Genomic DNA, 6,072 nt, shown 5'->3' with positions numbered 1-6,072 from the left:
AATTCTGTATACAAATGTGATAATTAGATTGCGGATTTGATGCGTTTATAACAAAAATTCATTGTGAAAACATTCGAAGAATTTAAGAATATCATTATTGTCAACTTGTTAAAATTAGGAGTCGACATAAATTTCTTTTTTTGCAATTAGTGAACAAAATTTTTATTTCACATAAAGATCACAATGGTCGCTCAATAAATAATAAATATCGGGGCTCTCTAGGAGAGGTTGCCTCCAACAAGTATTTACAATCTAAATACATACAACAATCTACCGCGTACACTCTACACTCTATACACTCTATTTACACTTATCGAACGAACAACTATCCCCTCTTATTTATTTACTTTCCCGCGCAGAACATATACTGGATGAATCTTTGATTTTCATCACTATAATCGTTCCATTGTTTTTATTATTATTAGATCTTTTATACTACAACTATTCGTATGGTCTCCTTTACACCATACAACTTCGATGACAACTATTATAATAGAACAATGTCGTAAGTATTAATCGTAATAAAAAATTGTGCAAATTAAATGTGACACCGTGTACATTCTCGTTAGATAACAAAGAAGATGCGCGCGCACATATGACCAATACGCGAGAGCAAGGGGCGTTCCTAAATATTCCTAATTCCCGGCTTCTCGCATAAAGGGTGATAAACAGTGATAAAGGGCTTCTACTTATCACTACTTATCGAGCGGCCACCAGCGGCCACACTCCACACTGGGCTGACTGGGGCCAACTGGGGCTCATGTCAAGTGATCAAACAGGTTGGTTCGATTAAATGTATTACTCTTTAGATTAGTATAGAATACGATAGAATAGGAAACAATTGAGTTATTAATACTATGTAAATTAAGTTAACTTAATAATCGGTATATACATGAAAATGGACTTCAGTCAACCAAATGCAAACAGCACGAATATTAAGGAACAGAAAATGTACAAAAATTGGACACTGCAGGACAAACTGGAAGCAGTGAGGAAGAGGGATGCAGGTGCTTCTATAAGAGCAATAGCCTGTGAGTACAACGTTCACGAACGTGTTGTAAGGAGGTGGATCCACAACAGAGAAACATTGGAGAAGCATAATACTTCCCCTAACTCAAAACGTATACGTTTGTCTCCTGTGGAGAAAGTGAACGAAGCCTTAACTGTTTGGTTCTACGATGAAAAGAAAAGGAACAACCCGGTCAGTGTTATACAAGTGAAAGGTATTGTATTAATATGTCAAGTAAACTTACAATAAAAACAGAGTTGTTTTTAAAGTAATTTTGCTGTTAACCGTAACAATTATTTTTGTCAGCAAAAGCTCTGGAACTTTTTAGAGAATTCGGTGGCATGGAAACGTTTAAAGCGAGCGACGGATGGTTTAGACATTGGAAGCAGAGGAACGGTATCCAGTGTATAATGTCGCCAGGGGAACAGTTAACTTCGAACTCCGAAGCAGCTAATAAATTCAAGAATGGAATACTAGAGTTGATAGAAACGGAGCAATTAACTTTGGATCAAATTTTCAACGCCGACGAGTTCGGTCTCTATTTCAAAATGATGCCCAAGGAGACCACGGATCTCAAGATGGAATACATGTCTCCAGGATTTAGAAGAATCAAGGATAGGCTGACTATATTAACATGCTGTAACGCTAATGGTTCATTGAGAATGCCGTTATTAGTTGTTGGGAGGTTCGAGAAGCCACGAGCACTGAAAAATTTGGCACCGCAATCGTTACCTGTAACTTACACAAGCGAACAGTTTGCCTGCATGACCACTACTATTTTCGATAGATGGTTTAGAGAACATTTTGTGCCTAGTGTTTGCAATTTCTTGAAGTCAAGAAGATTGCCAGAGAAAGCAATTCTATTGCTGGATAATACCAGGTCGCATTCGTTATCAGATGCTTTAACTGTTAATGGATGTAAAGCAATATTTTTCCCACCTAATGTGACACCCCTTATTCAACCACTTGATCAAGGTATTATCAAGGCAATCAAACTGAGGTATAAAGCAAAATTGTTGACAAATATAGTAAATGCACAAGCTGATGGAATAGAGTTTATTGATACGATTAACTCGTTTAATATCAGAAATGCTATTACTTTGATCAATGAATCTTGGAATGACATCACTCAAATAACAGTTTCCAATTGTTGGAAACCATTATTAAATATGCCAATCGAGGTAGACGATAGTGGTGACGATTATACTCTTGAACATATCCACGAAATCTGTACAAAAATTCATCATCACGAGACTATTACGTTGGATCAGATCAACGATTGGATCCATGCTGCTAGCCAGTTCAATATGACTGATGAGGAAAGTGAATCCACAGAGGATTCTAACAACGATGAGAGTGGTATATTTAACCTTTAGTTACTCGCACCTCGATTTGTGCAAAATTGCTTGCATGGAGTCTTGTAGGACCCCAATATAATAATTAGACTGCGGATCTTTATGCATTTATGGGTTCTAAAAATTTTTTAAAAATGCTGCAATATAAAATTCCACGAAATTTAGTACGATTTTTATTGATTCCAGAACTACAAAGACTACTATTACTGAAAATGAGATTTTCTGTGATTCCATTTCCTTCAAATTTGCCTGCAAAAATTGAAAATTGCATAAACATCCGTAGTCTAATAATAATATTCCAACCCAAGTAAACTTAGCTTGTTCACTTTTTTAGTTGAAAATATAATTTTCCTAAGCTCTAAAGTAATAATTGTTTCAGTGGCTTGCAAGAGCCCAAGAAAGGATTCCAATAAACCAAGTACCAGCAGCGAAAATGTTAAGAAACAAAGAACGTATAAAAATTGGTCGCTGCAAGACAAATTGGAAGCAGTCAAAAAGAATGATGCAGGAGCTTCCATAAGAGCAATAGCGATTGAATATAACGTTCATGAAAGCGTGGTGAGAAAGTGGATTCACGACAGGGAATCATTGGAGAAGCATAGTCTTTCCACTTATTCAAAACGTGTACGTCTATCTCCAGTTGAAAAAGTAAACGATGCATTGACCGTTTGGTTTTACGATGAAAAAAAACGGAATAGCTCCATCAGTGTTTCACAGGTGAAAGGTAATATCTTCATAATTATCTTACAAGGGAACGTATTCAAGTGTAGTATGAACGTACTCAACGTATTCATCTTGTTCGGTACAAAATCATTTTGCTCTAACTATAAAATATTTTTGTTAGCGAAAGCCCTAGAATATTTTATACAATTTGGTGGCATGGAGACGTTCAAAGCGAGCGATGGATGGTTTCGGCATTGGAAGCAAAGGAACGGTATTCGTTTTACAACATCCCCAGAGGAACAAGTATTTACAAACTCGGAGGCAGCTGCCAAGTTCAAGAATGGAATAACAGAGTTGATCGAAGCAGAACAATTAACTCTATATCAAATATTTAATGCAGATGTGACTGAACTCTATTTTAAAATGATGCCAGATAAGACTGCAGTTATCAAGACAGAGGACGCGCCCATAAGGTATAACAAGGTCAAGGATAGACTGACCGTACTGACATGCTGTAACGCAAATGGATCATTGAAAATGCCATTGTTAGTTATTGGAAACTACCCCAAGCCACGAGCACTAAAAGATTTAGCACCGCGATTGTTGCCTGTAATTTACACGAGCGAAAAGAATGCATGTATGAGCTCTACTATTTTCGAAAGGTGGTTCAAGGAGCAGTTTGTACCTCGTGTTTGCGGGTTTTTAAAGTCGAAAAGTTTGCCGGAAGAGGCAATTTTATTATTGGACAGTGCCAGGTCGCATTCATTAACAAATGTTTTAACTGTCGGCGGAGTTAGGGCAACATTTTTCCCACCAAATGTGACACCGCTTATTCAGCCTCTTAGTCAAGGTGTATTAGAGTTAATGAAACGGAGTTATAAAGCAAAATTGTTGGCGTATGTAATAAACGCTCAAACCGATGGAATGGAATATAGCGCAGCGGTTACTTCATTTAATATTAAACACGCCATAGATTTTATCAGTGAGTCTTGGGATAATATCACAGAAAAGGCAATTTCGAATTGTTGGAAACCATTGTTAAATATGCCAATTGAAGCAGACGATAGTAATGACCATTTCAGTCCCGAATATATCCATCAGATATGTAAAAAGATTCCGCTTTATGAAACCATTACGTTGGATCAGATTGACGAATGGATCAATGCCGATAGTCAAGCAAATCTTACCGATGAAGAAATCATCGAAGCCATTGAAGATCCCACCAATGAAGAGATTGGTACGTAATTTACACTAGAAATTTGAAAAATGCACTTTTACACATTTTACAAATACATTTAGTTGTTTTATTTACAGCGAGTGCAGAGAATGATCAACAGATAAGTAATGAAATCACATCTTCGAAAGCGATAGAAAGCTTGGACTGTGTTATTTCATTTTTTGAGACAATGAAAGAAATCTCACTCTCTGATATGGAGACGTTGAAAAAACTAAGAAACAGACTATTAAAAATTCAAAACAATTCTTAATTAGGACAGTTGGGTTTACAGGAGATTTGTTATATATATAATTTGTATATATAGCATTTGTAAACCGTGTCTTGCAGAAGTTAAGTTTTAATATTTCATAAGTACTACACAAGTACTCTAATTTATATTTAATTTTTTATATTAAATGGACTGTGATAATAGGATATAAACAATTGTACATTAAAAATAATATATTTTGTAATACATAAATAAAATAATTAAATTCCTTTTTCATCGGCGTTACGACATCTATACATTATCATTTCTCATAAATTGATATATAATTACCGATAATGCCACGTACAATCATGCAATATGGATGACTTAGAGCAAACTTTCAAAATGCTTGTATTGCGCATGTGCGCACAAGTGTACTCGTCGTGAACATAGCTTCAGACTTCAGAGGTACCCAGATAACACACTGATAACCAAATTCTCGATATCTGCCTGGGATTCTCCGCGCGTATTACAGTGTATTAGTAGCAATTAGTAGCTACCCTGATAACCAAATTCTCGATATCTGCCTGGGATTCTCCGCGCGTATTAGTAGCTATTTCTGCCCTCCGCTATTAGACGGCAGAAATAGCTACTAATACGCGCGGAGAATCCCAAGCAAAAATCGAGTTAATCCCACCTTGAGCAGCTCGAAGCGTAACGCAGCTCGGAACGGGCCAATTCTCAGCTCTAGGTAGGATCTACCCACGGCAGGCCTGGTTATCAGGGCACAGTCTGACAGAGCCTACCACCGGACCCAGCCAGCAGAGCCCCTGACCTACAGGTTACGGGCAAACACGACGCTTGGAGCTGCGTCGAGACCCAGACAGGCCGATTCAGCCGGGCCCCTGTGCACAAAATGGCGCGAATATCACCTGCAGGGGGCCCGAGCCCAAGGCCTGCCGGCCGGGCCGGAATTCAGCCTGTTTTTGAGAGGGCAGCACGGTCACACTAATGTGGCCAATCAGTGCTTCGATTGAGCCCAACTTTTCTCGCGCATGCACGACATAGGGCGGGTCGTATCAATGTGGCAGTACTGTGCAAATGCGTAGCTGGTAGCAGTCTTCCTTTTTACCGACAAAAGTATAATAAGTTAATAAATAAGACCTTTGAGGGCGATTGCTGCCTAGATTGATCTTTTATCTGGCGTTTTTGACTACTAAAAAAACCGGTGTTTGTATTATCACGAAATGAGAACGCGAATCCCGCACCCTTGCAATCTTGGAAATCGGCCGAACACCGGCCCTGGGTTCGAGCCCCCTGCAGGTGAAATTCGCGCCATTTCGTGCACAGGGGCCCGGCTAAAATCGAGCCGGTGTGCTGTCTGGGTACTTGCATAAATTAGACCTTGTGAAAAATAATATATTTGACACAATAAAGATAATTTTTTTAGCAATATTCAGTTTCAAATATTGCCCTTGTTTCAGTTCTGAGGAGGGATGGAAACCTCAAAATTTATGAAACAGAAACAATGTGTATTTGTAAATAGACGTGAAATAGACCCAATTTATATACGCAAACATAAAAGCACCGACGATAAAAGACTCGAACAGGAGACTCTCAG

The sequence above is a fragment of the Lasioglossum baleicum genome, chromosome 18, assembly GCF_051020765.1.
Source record: "Lasioglossum baleicum chromosome 18, iyLasBale1, whole genome shotgun sequence".
Classification (NCBI taxonomy): Eukaryota; Metazoa; Arthropoda; class Insecta; order Hymenoptera; family Halictidae; genus Lasioglossum; species Lasioglossum baleicum.
This window is presented reverse-complemented; position numbering follows the sequence as displayed.